The sequence below is a fragment of the Telopea speciosissima genome, chromosome 2, assembly GCF_018873765.1.
Source record: "Telopea speciosissima isolate NSW1024214 ecotype Mountain lineage chromosome 2, Tspe_v1, whole genome shotgun sequence".
NCBI classification, from domain to species: Eukaryota; Viridiplantae; Streptophyta; class Magnoliopsida; order Proteales; family Proteaceae; genus Telopea; species Telopea speciosissima.
The window spans coordinates 55,936,725-55,952,975 of NC_057917.1; positions in this window are offsets into that span (position 1 = coordinate 55,936,725).

Consider the following 16,251-nt stretch of genomic DNA (forward strand, 5'->3'; position numbering starts at 1 on the left):
AAATAACTGCCCTGCCCCCATGAAAGGCAGAAGTCTTGTCCCTCAAGATGCTTGCGCGCGCTCCCATTGGTTGCCACACACACTTGGCGATCCCCATATTTATATATATAAGAGATCGTTGCATGGGACTCTAGAGCCTACAAGTGCGTACTGATCAATGGGAGTGCATGTGCAAGCATCACCTTGGGCGGGATTTTTGCCATTCCATGAGGGCAGTGTTGTACTTTTGCGCATTTCTGTCTTGGCACACAAGCCACATGGGCCAAACGCTAGGTAGCATTCTTTTCCCCATATATATTTAAACAATTAAACCCCAAAGAGAATTGAACTCATGACATCCTATTTGTGAGGTGTTGGTTCTTTTAACACTTAAAATTTTGAGTACAAGCTGTTTAAATATTTATCATAAAACCTCAAGTCTCATTTGCACTATAGAATTTTCAAGGGAGAGGGATCTACACTCTGTCGCAAGTATTACCCACTCCTATGTCAAGCCAATGGATGCATAATAGAGAGTCTCATGATTTGTACGTAAGACGACCCACATGGTTAGAGAGAATAGAGATTGTCAGGAAAAGAAAGAATGTATTACGAGTTTTGTATGCATTATTTTCCCATTGTTCAATTTGTTCCAATATTGTAGTACTTTGTGGGTACCTCAAGAACTAATTTCAAATATTAAGTTTCCTATAGGTGTATCTAGAACTTAGGGGTAGAAAAAGATTTTTCAAAATAATTTGAATATGGCTTATCAATATGACATTATCAAAAGATGACATTGTCTTGCATATTTTTTTAGTATACATGTGAAACGACAAGATTTGTCGTTAGAGAAAAAAAATGTATTATATTAAAAGGGTAAAAAGTAAAGTTACAAGTTACTTGACACCTTAGTTTAATAATCATAGAGTTCTCCTTTGATTATAATGAGATGCAGAAATTCAACAACGTTTTTTTTTCAATTCTTTAATAAAATTATAATTTTTTTCTCTCTCTTTTTTTTTATTTTTTTATCAAGCTAAAGATGTTCATAAATTGCTGCCATATCATCCTTTAAGAGGGAGAAGGATATGTAAAAACCATGAAAAACATTATAGTGAGAATAAAGCTATGAACACACCATTCAACAGAAGGAGATAGCCAAGTCAACTATGCTCATTCCAAATTATTGTGTTATGATATACAGATCCTATCTTGCAAGGCCACTTGTTTTAAATAGACAGTTACTGTTCACCCAAAAGGTTTGTGTCCAACACCATTTCAACCTTGACCTTTCCATTGCCCTATCATCTTCAATCATCCCTATAACCAATTCTCATCGGATATACTAAAAGTGTGTAGTGCGACAGTGCTAGGTGGAGATGTCGACACTTGGTAGCTCAGATATCCAACAGTGCATGTCAATGAATTCAAACCGTTGGATCTCCAAGCTACCAGGTGTCGACATCTTCACCTAACACTACCGCACTGCACACTATTAGGAATTGGAGAGGATTATTTTCCCATTTCAATGGATTCTCTTACATATTGTTACCCTTTGATGCAAATTAAATTCTATTAAATGTGTGAATGATCATTGGCTTAAAAATTTCAATTGCTCATATTAAATGTTCTGTTTTTTAATTTATATTTGGGAAAGAGAATGTTATAACATGGACAAGTGTGGTGTGTTGCCCCTTTGCCCAGACACAGGGGGCATGTAAAATGATTGTCGCACTCCCAAGAAGTTCCACCTTTCCATGGGCCGTGACAGTCATTTCGTGCACACCTATGTCTAGGTGTAGGGGCAACGCAACACACGCGCCTAGGTAGCGTTCTTTCTCCATTTATATATATATTTAATTGACATCCAACTTATCCATCTGAAATCCTGAACTATTATTATCATTATTAGTATTTATTTGTGGAACAACCTTAATTACTAGTTGTATACACATTTTTTTCATATAGCAGTATTGATAACTAACTATAGAAAATTGCTAGTTTCATAATCACATAATATATTACCAAAAAAAAAAAATTCACACAATATAGTACAGATAATGAAAATACTCACCACAGGTACCCATGCAAAGGAGAAGGGGAATGTTAGCAATTGAAAATATTCCTTACATCTGTCCAAAGCTCCATTTAATAGAAATAAAGTGAATAAAATAAAAACAGTTATGTAAATAAAAAAAAGGGACAGAGAACGCCACCCGGTTCCGCAGCACACGACGCTCCTGTGCCCTGACATAAAGGGGCGCATGAAATGACCGACACACCCCACTAGAACCCCGAAAATGGCTAGGGGTGCGGCGGTCATTTCATACGCCCCTGTGTCAAGGCGTAGGGGCGGCGTGTCTGATCGACCAGTTTGCATTCTTTAAATTTACATTTAATTTTTGATGTGCTTGGACACCATGTAAGCTTTTTATGGGTCGCATGTGCTTTTTCTAAATGTTAATATTTCAACTAGGGTGCGTCTGTTTGTAACCAGACTGTTTTGCCCCTGTAAAGCCATGTGTCAACTATTTACAAGGGTTAAAAAAGTAAATTTAGCAAGTTCTTATCCTTCCTCAAATCACTCTGTCCTCCGACGGTCCCCAAGCACCTCCGCTTCGCCTTCAATAACTTCACCCAGAGCTGCTCGCCCGCGTGAGCAACCAAGCTGCAAGGGAAATCCCCATGGCCACTGGTAGCTTCATGAACCAATCTCGGCTATCCAATTCTACCTCAAAAAGAAAAAGAAAAAAAACACAAACTAATTCCATGATCATCGGAAAAAAAAAATCTACAAAGAACTAAACGACCCAGAATTGAAATCATGGAACACTGAAAAATTAGATACCTAAAAAAGGATTTAAAAAAGAATCAATGGATATGGAGCCTTTAAGCCTTGGAACGAGTAAGGATTAGGTGAAGAGGGAGGGCTCCATAGATGTCCAGAATAGATTGGTATGAAGTGAGAAACTCTTGCTCTGTTATTGGCGGATATTGGGTTGGTGGGTGTTGCGTCAAGAAATCGTCGAGCGATCCTGCGAGTGCCGTCACCTGCAAGTGGACCAAGGGGTCAACAGAGAGAACCGGTGTGGTTCCGGCCTAGGGCTCTCCGATGCCAAAGTTAGATCTCCTGGAGCAAATAGATGAATAGTAATTATTCAGTATGAGTTTAGATGTCCCCTGATGGGGTTGTGTACCTTACCTTTTATAGTAGCGTATGGCGGTGTGGAGAGTCCCAGTTTGATGGCGATTGTCCCGTTGAGTGGATAGAGGCCCTAGGTAACAGGGCTCTATCCTGATTGATCATCTCCCCGTGGGAGGGAGTGTCCTAGTGGTATCAAGATCCTTGGTGGATAGATACTCGCGTGTGGTGATAACATCCTTGGTGCTTGAATCCGTCTAGGTGATGTGACTTCTAAGCGACGGCCTAGAGTCCTGGTGGTGACATGAGTCTGTAGCGATACGACCGGGTCATAGGTGGGTAGCCCCCACCTCACGTACCCACGATGCTGTGCCTGGGTGCAGGCTGCGCCTGGGTGAGGCCGCGCTCGGATGTGTGGCCGCGCCTAGGTGAGGCCGCGCCCCGGATGTGTGGCCGAGCCCGAGTGGTGGCCGCGCCTGGGGGAGGCCGCGCCCGGATGTGTGGCCACGCCTAGGTGAGGCCGCGCCCGAGTGGTGGCCACACCTGGGTGAGGCCGTGCCTGGGTGCTGGGACCCCGGTTCGTTCCCCTTGGTTATGAAGCGGGTCATCTGTGACACGTGGTGGTCGTTGATTGGCCCGATGAATATTGGATGTATCATTTGCCCCCCACTCTCTTGGGATAGGATGTCCAAGAGAGTAGATGCCGTTACATAGTGAGGGGTCCACTGTGAATAGACTTTCCTTGTGGGGTTTGCCTGTAAATCCACTAATGAGGTAGGAGAGGTTGGGGGTTCAAACCTTTCCTCCTACACTTTTTCTTCTTTTGTTTTTTGTAGGTATATGTTCCTTTCTTTCACTTCTCATTTCTCTTTCTTACTTTTTGTCTCCCATTTTGCTCTTCTTTAATTCCCCCCTTGCATTCCACTTTTTGTCTTTTGTCCTCTCTTTGGTGCCCACCATGTGCTTGTTTTTGGGTCACCTCCACTAGTATCCACTTTGCTTGATTTTGGGTCCTTGTGTTTGGTTTGTGCTCACTTGGTGCCTTGGTTTGCTTGGAAGGCTTGAGTGGTGCTTAGCTTGAGTGCCTTGCCTCTTGTGATCTCTGTCACTTGATTGTGCCCGTAGTGTGGCCGCGTCATCGTCTTGTTCCTGTCTCCCAGTGCGGTCGCCTTTTCTCTGAGGTAAATTCGGTCCCTTTTCTTTCTTTTTCTTTTTTTTCTTTTTTTTTTTTTTTTGTAGGGCGGCGCCTCGGTGAGGCCGCGCCTGCGTGTGTGGCCGCTCCTGGGTGGCCGCGCCTGTGGGTGTGGCTGCGCCTTACGAGTGTGGCCGCGCCTGGGTGTGGCCGCGCCTTGTGGGTGTGGCCGCGCCTAGCTGGCCGCACCTTGCGGGTGTGGCCGTGCCTGGGGTGGTCACGCCATGCCGGTGAGGCCGGGCCTATGGTGGCCGCGGCGTGGGTGTGATGGACCCTCGCTCTTCCTCTCTTTTCTTCCTCTTGTATGTGATGGATCTGCTGTTTATATTTTGCAGGTGGCATTCCTTTCATTTTTTCTTACCAGCTTCGGGGAGATCGCTTTCTCGAGTAAGTAGTTCGTTCCTCTCTTGTCCTTCATGTCGTTCCCGGGTGACCTTGGCCCTGCTTCTGTCGGGGTTGGATCTTCAGAGGAGCGTTCCCCCGGATTGCCTTCTTCTGTGGGTACTCCCTCCTCTATACCCTCCCCTAGTGCTACTGATGGAGGTGTGGGACCTTCTAGTGTCTCCGGTCCCAGTAGGGATCGTCGGCCCTCGGGGGCGGCATCCTCAGCCGTCGGTCCTGCTGATAGGTTGGGCCCTGTTGCTAGCATCTTGTCACCTTCTGACTTGGTCTCCCTCCGTGAGGAGTTCCATATTCTCGTCGAGGTCATGTTGCGTGCTCCTGGGCCTGGCGAGTATGTCTTCTCTCACCGTGCGAGTGAGATCTGTCTCTACCGTTCATTTTTTCTCCAGGGCCTTCGCCTTCCTATCCCTCACTTTGTCGAGTTGGTGTTAGAGCATTGGCACCTCACCCCTGGGCAGGTGTTGCCCAACTCTTGGAGGGTGATCTTGGGTTTCTATGTCTTCTTCGCCCGCTTGGGGCGTGCCGCCACTGTTCCCATGTTCTCCCACTTTTATCTGTTGAAGAAGGGGAACCATGGATGTTATCACTTTGCTTGCCGCGTGCTCAAGGGGCCCTATGCCTCTGTGGAGCTTCTCACGGGGATCACTAGCCACGTGAAGTATTGGAGGGATCGCTTCTTTTTTGCCACAGTCCCCCGATGCCCATTACGGACTGTTAGGGAAGTTATTGACCTCAAGAGGGTCAATCAGGGGATTGAGCTGAGTGATTTTGAGGGTGACTCCCTCAAGCTGTGCCTGGGTCGCGATTCGTTCCACGTCCAGGAGTTGGACTCGGAGGTCTTCCTGTCTCTCTGGAAGCTGAGTCCTGGTAAGAGCATTGTCTTTTGTACTTGATTGGCATGTTGGTATTTGAATGTATATGTCATCTGATTGGTTGGGTGGTCTATGTAGTGGATACGCGTCCGGACTTCAGTTTGCTCCGTGGCAATCTGCGGAGGAAGGCCGCTTCTCAGGGTGGTCCATCTGCTGGAGTGACCGATGTTAGTGGTGCTTCTGCGCCTGTGGTTGTTGGAGCAAAGCGGAAGGGTGGACCAGGACATGCCCGCGTGACGAGCTCTGGTGTGCGTGTCCTCCTTCCCCGTACTTCTCCTGATGATGATGGCGTTTCAGGCTCTGTGCCTCTGCCTCCCTCTGTCACTCCTTCCGGATCTTCTGTATTGCCCCTTTCCAAGGGGAAAGGTGCGAGTTCATCTGGCGGTACTGCCACTGATCTTCCCACGCTAGGTGAGTCCCTGGTGATTACCTTGGGCGTGTCGGAGGGCTCGACCTTGGCCGAAGCCGGCGTGTCGCGGGAGTGGGTGGATAGGGGCAGGCTCCCTACCGCGAGGATGGCCTTGCAGAGGCTTAGCGATGCTTGTCTGGCTCAGACCCTCTACCATGATATGGCTTCGGTGAGTTATCCCCTTTTTTGTCTCATCGTGTTCATTGCTCCATTTATTTTTAGATTGTTTTATCGCCTGCCATGTTGATTGTAGGTCCATCACCGTATTGCTGAGGCGGTGCTTCGATTGGAGGGTCACGCTTCTCGTGAGGTGCAGATACAGCGCACCCTACGTGACATGGAGAGGGAGCTCCAGGGACAGATCGATGCCCGTGAGAGGGCCGAGGCCGACGCACAGAGGGTGTCGGGGGAGCTCGCGGTGGCGTCCGGGAAGCTCCTGGAGGTGTCTGAGGAATTGCGTGTGACCTCTGCTGGTGCGGCCGAGAGCTCGGCTAGGGTTCTTGTCTTGGAGGAGGAGCTTCATTCATTGAGGGGAAGGCATGAGGCGAAGCTGGCATCTGCAGGTGAGCGAGCTGTGGCTGAGTTCCAGGCATCCTTTGCGTTCTCGACGCTGTATCAAGCGCAGCTTCAGCCCGCCTATGAGGGAGGGGTGCGGGACTTAGCCGCTTGTGTCCTGGAGGTGACCCCCGATTATGACTTCTCTGTTTTGGGGTTCTCTGAGTTTGCTGTGGCGTTTCCGGGTGTAGCTGTGGTGGAGAGCGTTCCGGTGTCAAAGGTGGAGGCTGCCCTGCCTGAGGGGGGTGCTACTGCGCGTCCTCTTGAGGTGGACATGATGTCTCCTGCTGGGTCGGAGGTGACCCACCACTCTGTGATCCCTTGACCCTACGGCCGTACCGATCCTGTAGACGTCTCAACCTTTTTTCTTTTTTGAACTTGAGTTTGTAACTACTATGACTTTTCTATGTGATCGCTTTTGCTTCTCTTTGACTGCATTGTCTCCTGGTGATTGTTTGCGCGTTGATACTCTCTGACCCTTGATAGTCATGGGATTTTGGTAGTGGCGTCATGCCTTGGTGATCCTCGGACCTTGGTGGGTTAACGCCTTAGGCGTAGAGCCTCAGTGTTGGCATGACGCCTTAGGCACACAGCCTCAGTATTGGCAGGTCGCCTTAGGCATACAGCCTCAGTGTTGGCATGTCGCCTTAGGCCTGAAGCCTCTGTGTTGGCATATCGCCTTAGGCATGAAGCCTCAGTGTTGGCATGTCGCCTTAGGCATGAAGCCTCAATGTTGGCATGTTGCCTTACGCATAAAGCCTCAATGTTGGCATGTTGCCTTAGGCATGAAGCCTCAGTGTTGGCATATCGCCTTAGGCATGAAGCCTCAGTGTTGGCATGTCGCCTTAGGCATGAAGCCTCAATGTTGGCATGTTGCCTTAGGCATGAAGCCTCAATGTTGGCATGTCGCCTTAGGCATGAAGCCTCAGTGTTGGCATGTCGCCTTAGGCATGAAGCCTCAATGTTGGCATGTCGCCTTAATGTAATGGCAGTGATTCGATTGAGTGGTAGAAGAAGACAAGTATTCCTGCAATATCTCTTTATTTTGAATGAAATTCAAATTGACCTTGAAACAGTGATGTCGTCTCTCGCTACTCCTCCTCTCATTGTTTGTTATCACTACCACTCTGCTATGCTTCTACTGGTAGTACTTCTTCAGATGTTCTGAGTTCCAGGTACGGTCTACCTTCTTGCCCCCTGGAGTCTTCAAGCGGTAAGTCCCTGGGCATATCTGCTTGGAGACTATGTAAGGTCCTTCCCGGTTGGGGTGACTTCCCGCTACGTGGTCGTGATGTATTTGCCCTCCGTAGTACTAAATCTCCCTGGTGGAATAGCCTTTCCTTGACCCTGGCATTATAGCCCTGGCAGTACGTTGCTGGTAGGCGATGTTCCTTAGTAGTGCTCTCTCGCGGACCTCATCTAAAAAGTCTAGGTTTGCCCGCAGTCCGTCGACATAGGTACGTTCATTGAAGTGCAGAACCCTATGGGACATGGCGCAGACCTCACTGGCGCCAATGCTTCAGTGCCATATGCTAGGCGGAATGGGCTCTCTCCTGTGGGCGTCCGTACTGTAGTTCGGTATGCCCACAGGATGCTTGGTAGCTCTTTTACCCACTTGCCTTTGGCTCCTTCTAGCCTTTTCTTGACTCCTTCCAGTAGCGTTCTGTTGGTGACCTCCACCTGACCATTGGCCTGTGGGTATGCTACCGACACAGGCCGATAGTCGATGTTGTAGCTGTGACAGAATGCTTAGAATTTGGGGTTGTTGAATTGTTTTCCATTGTCTAAGACGAGGATCCGTGGTACCCCGAACCTGTAGATGACGTCGTCGCGGACGAACTTCTCCATCTCTGTCTCTATTATCTTGGCCAAGGGTTTAGCTTTGACCCACTTGGTGAAGTAGTCGATCGCAACAACCAAGTACTTTCTGTTTCCCGATGCTGCGGTGAAGTTGCCTAAGATGTCTAGTCGCCACATGGCAAAAGGTATGGGGTTGAGGATTGATGTCAGCTTGGTGGCGGGTAGATGGGGTACTGGGGCGAAAAACTGACATTGCTCGTACTTCTTGGCATATTGGATGGCCTCCTCTTACATTCATGGCCAGTATAGTCCCTGGCGGAGGATTTTATAGGCTAGGGCTCATCCCCCCATGTGGCTTCCACATATCCCCTCATGGACTTCGGCTAGGGCGTACTCTGCCCCCTTGGGTCCTAGGCACCGGAGTAGTGGTGTTGTTACCCCAGCATGCAGACCGTCTAGGACGGTGTACTTTACTGACTCTCATCCTGATCTTCCTTGCCTCGGCCTTGTCTTCTGGTAAGACATCATTCTAGAGGTAGTTGAGTAGAGGGTCCATCCAGCTAGGTCCCTCCTCGATCTCGTTAACCTGCTTTTCCTTATATGTTGGCTCATGTAGGATCTCAACATAGACTGCGCTAGCCAAATTTCGGAGTTCCTCATTGGCTAGCCTGAATAGGGCGTCAGCGGCGGCGTTCTCATCCCTGGGAACTCGAACCATCTCAAACTTCACGAAACCCTCGATCAATGCTTGAGCACGTGCTAGGTATGATGCCATCCTCTCATCTTTCGCCTCATACTCTCCATTCACCTGATTCACCACGAGCTGGGAGTCGCTCCGGGTGGATAGGTGTATGACTTGGATGGCTTTGGCCACCCAGAGTCCAGCTAGTAATGCCTCGTACTCTGCTTCATTATTGGATGCTTGGAAGGTGAATCGGAGAGCATATTGGATACAAAATCCCTCGGGGCTGGTTAATATGAGACCCGTGCCGCTTCCTGCCTCATTGCTCGACCCGTTCATGAACATGTCCCACGATCCGTGATCCTTCTCTTCGGGCTCCCCTATTTTTGACTCAATCTCAGACAGGGTACACTCTGTAATGAAATCTGCAAGAGCCTGGCCTTTGATGGCTGTCCTTGGTTGGAACCTGATGTCATGCTCACTTAACTCCACCGCCCATGCTATCAATCGTCCGGAGACGTCCGGCTTGTGCAGTATCTTCTTCAGGGGTAGGTCTGCGAGGACTATGATGGTATGGGCTTGGAAGTATGGTCGTAGCTTCCTGGCTGCCGTTACCAATGCATAGGCTACCTTCTCGATCCTAGTGTACTTGGTCTCTGCATCGATCAGGACATGGCTGACGTAATAGATGGGCCTCTGGACTTTGTCTTCTTCCTTCAGACGATGCTGGCGACGCGCGGGGTGGCGGCCGGTAGAGCTGCAACTCTTCGTTAGGTTTGAGTCGCCCAAGCAATGGTGGGCTCTCTAGGTACTCCTTCAATTCTCCGAACGCCTTCTGGCACTCTTTCGTCCATGTGAAATCTTTAGGGCTTTGGAGGTTCTTCAATGTTTTGAAGAATGGTAAGCACTTATCACCTGATCGTGACACGAACCTGGAAAGGGCGGTGACCCTTCCATTCAACCTCTGCACTTCCCTGACCGTTCGAGGAGGTGCCATCTCTTGGATGGCCTTGATCTTGGATGGGTTGGCTTCTATTCCACGGACTGAGACCATGAACCCCAGGAATTTTCCTGACGTTACGTCGAAGGCGCACTTTGCAGGGTTTAGCTTCATCTGGTTCCTCCTCAGTACTGCGAATGCCTCCTCTAGGTCGGTCAGGTGTTGGTTGGCGTGGATGCTTTTCACGAGCATGTCATCCACATATACCTCCATGTTGCGCCCGATCTGCTCCTCGAACATCTTGTTGACCATCCTCTGATAGGTGGCCCCTGCATTCTTTAACCCGAACGGCATGATGTTGTAGTAGTAGTTCTCTTTGTCCGTCCAGAATGCGGTGTAAGACTCATCATCCTCATACATGAGGATCTGGTTGTATCCGGAGTAGGCATCCATGAAACTCAGCATCTCATGGCCGGCGGTGGCTTCGATCAGTAGGTCGATCCTGGGCAGTGGGTACTCATCTTTTGGGCATGCCTTGTTCAGGTCGGTATAGTCGACACACATCCTCCACTTCCCACTTGGCTTTGGTACCATGACCACATTGGCGAGCCAGGTTGGGAACTTCTCCTTTCTGATGAACCCTGATCGGCTTAACTTCTTGACCTCCTCCTTGATTGCTGCTTGTCGGTCGAGGGCAAAGTTACGCCGCTTGTGTTGAACGGGCTTCCTGGTTGGGTCGACATGTAGTTAGTGTTTTGCTATGGAACTTGGTATTCCCGGCGTGTCGGAGGTCGACCATGCGAAGACATCCATGTTCGCTTGGAGGAGGTGTCCAAGCCCTTCTTTCTGTTCCTTGTTTAGCAGCGAGCCAACCTGAACGACCTTGGAGGGGTCGTCCTGGCTGAGGGGCCATGGGATGAGGTCTTCCACTGGCCTTCCCCTTCTCTCTGTCAGTTCATCTCTCTAGTCACTGACCATGCTTGTTTGAGTTAAAATAAAACCACAAGTGTACGGGTCAATCGTAGCTACGGGTCGAACACGAGGAGATATACGCCATTCTATTTAACTAACTTAAAAGTAATGCAAAGTGAACCAAATTAAAGTGTTAAATTAAACTAATGAAATTAATGAAAATTAATGCATCCGAACTCATAAGCATCTAACAAAATTAAGGGATTAAATTGACGTCCTAACACATGAGCATCTAACCTATCAAACTAAAGCGAATTGAAAGGAATAAAAATGCAGCCACACATACTAACCACATAAAAAGAAATAAGGGAATAAAAATGCATCCATAAATCACAACCATATAAAATTAAAATAAAAGAAATAGAGGGGGAAGAAGAAGAAGATAGAGAGAGATAGAGGAAAGGGAGAATGAGATTAAGGGTTTAGAGAATGAGATACCTTGATGTGCTTGCATGAATGTAAATGAAAAGCTTGAATACTTGCATAAACTTACCATGGCCTCCTCTTCTAAATCTTCAAGTCTTGTCATCAACTTAAGAACTTAGACTAGAAGGCTTAAAACCTAAACTAGAATTAAGAAATTACAACCCAATTGAAGACTTAAATTGAAATTAAAGCATAAACTAAACCTATTATAACCATTAACTAAAAATCATAAAAGCAAACTAGAACTTAGAAAAGCCAAAAATCACAAATTAGAAGGAGAAGAAGAGAAGAAATTTCACTAAGTGAATGAACTAAAAATTACACTAAAAACTGAATTAAAATTGAACTAGAAACTAACTAAAAACTGAACTAAAAAACTACTTTTTCTACAACCCAAAGGGCAAGGGGTATTTATAGGGGAAGAGAGGAGACGATAGAAGGGGGAAGTGTAGGAGAAATATTCCCTAAGAAAAGAGAATATTCTCTTCTCCTTCCTCTTTTACAATGCCTTGAATCCTAAGAAAAAAAGAAAAAAAAAGAAAGAAGAAGAAGAGAAGATTATTTACATAGACCTTCTATTTTTAGAAAAGTAAATTTCTAATTCTAATTTGTGCTTCCTTTTCTTTGTAGATATCTGCTCCAAGCAATAAAATCAAAGCATCTTTGATTTTTCAACCTTCCATAGATGAGAAAATATCTTTCAAAATAAATCTATCCCAAGTAGAGTTCCAGAAGTGCCCTTGAGAAGTTGAAGGAGAGAGAGAGTAAGGGTGATGACTAGGATTCCTTCAAGAATAAATAAAATACCCATTCTGTCCTTCAGAAAACGTGGAGCATGGGGTGCTTATATAGGCCTAACCATTGTGTTCCTTGCGAAAAATCACCCAAAATAGACCCAAATTTCGTCCAATTTGAAGTTTGGGAGCCCAAGATATCTCAAGTTGAAGTTGGACTGTCCAGAGCCCTCCAAATGGAATCTTTCGGGTACAGGAAATATAACTTCTAATAATTGCGTTAAGACTCCTGAAATTGAACTTTCGCTTCACTTTGTCCCCGTCCGAGTGTCAATAATTACAAATAAACAACTATAGACCATTTTCGTGCTTCGTTACGGAAACGGCCGTAACTTCTTCGTTTCAACTCGGAATCAAGTGCCGTTTGAACCATTGCGAAGCTGACTCGATGGGCTATGCATCCATTTACACTTCTAAAAAGCTTAAAAACATGTCCTTAGCATTACCTCCTTCATTTTCACAAGAATTCACCTAAACCCTGAAAAGCACAAGAAAGCACCGAGTAACTCTGTCCAATGTGGTAAAATGTATAATTTATGCCCTAAAATTTGACACATAAATGTGCTCATCAATGCTCTCTAGGCAGAGTGCCATTCCACGGGTGTTGCCATTGTTCTTTTTCATGAAGGTGGCATAGCACTCCCTTGCTTTCTTCTGATCTCCTCGGACTTCGCCTACCCCATTCTCGATGGGGAACTTCATCTTTAGGTGAAGTGGCGATATGACTCCTCTAAGGGCTGTTAGTGATGGTCGCCCTAAGAGGCCGTTGAAGGACACCACGGACTTGACTACCATGAAATTCACCATGATGGTTACTTGTTGAGGGTGTACCCCGAAGGTGACGGGTAGTTCTATGGTACCTCTGATGGAGGCGGTGGCACCTGAGAATCCATGGAGATAAGTGGGCTCTGGTTTGAGCTGGTCGTCCCCGAACCCGAACTGTCAATAGGCGTCCAAGGAGAGTACGTCAACAGACGCCCCTGTGTCTATCAGTACCCTGTGTACAGGTCGATTGGCTACCTCCACCTGTACTACCAGGGCATCTTCATGCGGGAAGTTTAGTCCTTCCAGGTCTTCATCCGAGAAGGAGATCACTGCCTCGGTCCTGGCTATCTTGCTGGGCTTCTTTGCCACTCCCACGAACCTGGCATGAGCTTTAGCTTTTCTGGTGGACTCTTGCCCCGGTCCTCCAAGTATGGTGAGGATAGGAGGTCCCTTGGTGCCACTAGGTTCTGTTGCATCTCTCCGCTCTTCTGGGCGGTCTCTCTCTTGATCTGTTCTTCTTTCTTCTCGTCTCGATTCCACTCTGTCTCCGTCGCGACCTCGATCTCCTTGTCCTGGGCTGTTGTCACGTCTCCCCTTCACATATTTGTTCAAGCTTCCTGCTCTTACCAGTTGTTCTATCTCTCTCTTCAATTGATAGCACTCCTCTGTGCCGTGCCCATTCTCTTTGTGGAAGAGGCAATATTTGTTAGGGTTCCGCTTCTCTGGTCCTGCTAGCATGGGTCATGGCCAATGGAGTAGGTCATGGTCCTGGATCTGCATGAGTATCTGGGACCTGGTGGTGTTCAGTGGTGTGAACTAGGGGGTGCTTGCCCTCTCACTTCTCTCTGGGAGGCGGTCTGTCCTCCTAGATGGGCGGTCGCTCTTCTCTTGTCAGCGCTCTGTCCTCGACCTCTTACCCTCTTTGCGGTCATCAGGTGCTGACCTCTTGTTGTCCTGTGGCTTGGCCTCGATTAATTTCGTTCTAGCTTGTAGTACCTCGGCCATATTTGCAAACCCATTGCACCGCTCCAAGAGCTCTTTCATAGTCCTGGTCTCATGACGTGCCAGGTCCTTGATCAAGTCCAGGTCCCTAGTACCTCCTGCTAGGGCTGCATGCTGTGTTTGGTCATCCAAGTCTCGAACCTCCAGGGACTCCTTGGTGAACCTGGTAACGTATTCCCTGAGAGATTCCCCAGGGTTCTGTACCACGTTCAGTAGATTGATGGTGGTCTTCTTCTACTTGACGCTGCTTTGGAAGCAGGTGACGAACTGTTCGCATAGCTCTGCGAACGAGCATATAGATCTCGGTCGTAGCCTGGAGAACCATGATGTGGCTGCTCACTTGAGGGATGCCGGAAATACCCGACAGGAGACCACGTCCGACCCCCCATACAGCGTCATCATGCCATTAAAGTAGTTGATGTGGTCATTAGGGTCAGTGGTACCACTGTAGAGTTCAAAGGTGGGTAGTTGAAACCTGGAAGGTAGTGTGGCTGACATGATCTCTGCCGAGAATGGGTGTTGTCCAGGTATGGAATGCGTCTCGCCTTTGGTCTGCTTCTTCAACCCTTCCAGCTTCTCATCCAGGTCGCAGAGTCTTTGATCGAGCTCCTCGTCCCGTGTCTGTCCCCCACGCCTGGCCGGACGTTCGCTGTGACCCCGTTCACGCTCTCTCCAGGATGTCCCCTCCAGCCTTGAGTGTTGGCGGGATGGTGAATGGTCACACCGTGATGAACCCTGTCGTGAAGGTGAGGGGCTTTCTTCTCTGTAGGTCCGGCTTCGTCGTGGTATGTGACCTTCTTCCAGTCGTCCGTCGAACACAGACCTCCGGACCGATCTCTGCGGGCTAGACACCCTCGCCCTGGGTGTTGGCGTCCTCCCACGTTTTGACCGTGGCGAGAGGTCTCTTGTTCTCCTGGGATGCTGGGAAGGCTCCCCCCACTACGGAGTGGGGGTTGCCTGTTGCGCAAGTCTCTCAGATCTCACGCCCCTGGGAGATGATCTCCTAGGGTTCGATTCTTGTCGAGGTACGGACTCTACCCTTGCTGATGGTGAAGTCCTTCGACGGTGAGATGTCGCACGCTGCGTCAAATATTCTCGAAAGAGTCGTTGTTCATCGAGGATCTGTCGTTGTAGGTCGTTGATCTGATCCACTGTGGTTGGAGCATTGGGGTCAGGTGTCACCTCCACCACCACATCGTCGGCCTCGTCATTGTTGGGCTCGCCGAACACGAACTGGTCATTAAGGGGGATCTCTTCCTCCAAAGGGACATGGTCCTGGTCGTTGGCTCTGCGGCGAGAGCACTCTGGGGGTGGTGATCCCTTCCTTGCTCCGTTGTTGGTGGTGGTAGTCTTCCTTCGTGCTATTGAATGAGTATGGAAGCGAGCTAGTAGCTGTAATGGCTAGCGTCGTTCCCACAGACGGCGCCAATCTGTTGCGTCAAGAAATCGTCGAGCGGTCCTGCGAGTACCGTCACCTGCAAGTGGACCAAGGGGTCAGCAGAGAGAACCTGTGTGGTTCCGACCTAGGGCTCTCCGATGCCAAAGTTAGATCTCCTGGCGCAAATAGATGAATAGTGATTATTCAGTATGAGTTTAGATGTCCCCTGATGGGGTTGTGTACCTTGCCTTTTATAGTAGCGTATGGCGGTGTGGAGAGTCCCAATTTGATGGCGATTGTCCCGTTGAGTGGATAGAGGCCCTGGGTAACGGGGCTCTATCCTGATTGATCATCTCCCCGCAGGAGGGAGTGTCCTAGTGGTATCAAGATCCTTGGTGGATAGATACCCGCGTGTGGTGATAACGTCCTTGGTGCTTGAATCCGTCTGGGTGATGTGACTTCTAAGCAGCGGCCTAGAGTCCTAGTGGTGACATGAGTCTGCAGCGATACGATCGGGTCATAGGTGGGTAGCCCCCACCTCACGTGCCCACGATGCTGTGCCTGGGTGCAGGCTGCACTTGGGTGAGGCCGCGCCCGGATGTGTGGCCGCGCCTAGGTGAGGCCGCGCCCGAGTGGTGGCCGCGTGCCTGGGTGCTGGGACCTCGGTTCGTTCCCCTTGGTTATGGAGCGGGTCGTCTGTGACACATGGCGGTTGTTGATTGGCCCGGTGAATATTGGATGTATCAGTGGGCATCTGAATAAGAGAAGTGATATCCTCAGCATTCAGGCGATTAGGGCATTTGATAATATTGGGAGCATGGTGTTTGCAACGGACGAATACGGGAAAGAGGTTGGGTGGAGGTTGAGCAAGTAGTTGGAAGGCTTATTTACCCCACAAAAAAAACATAAAAATTGGAAGGCATCGTACTCAAGTGGAG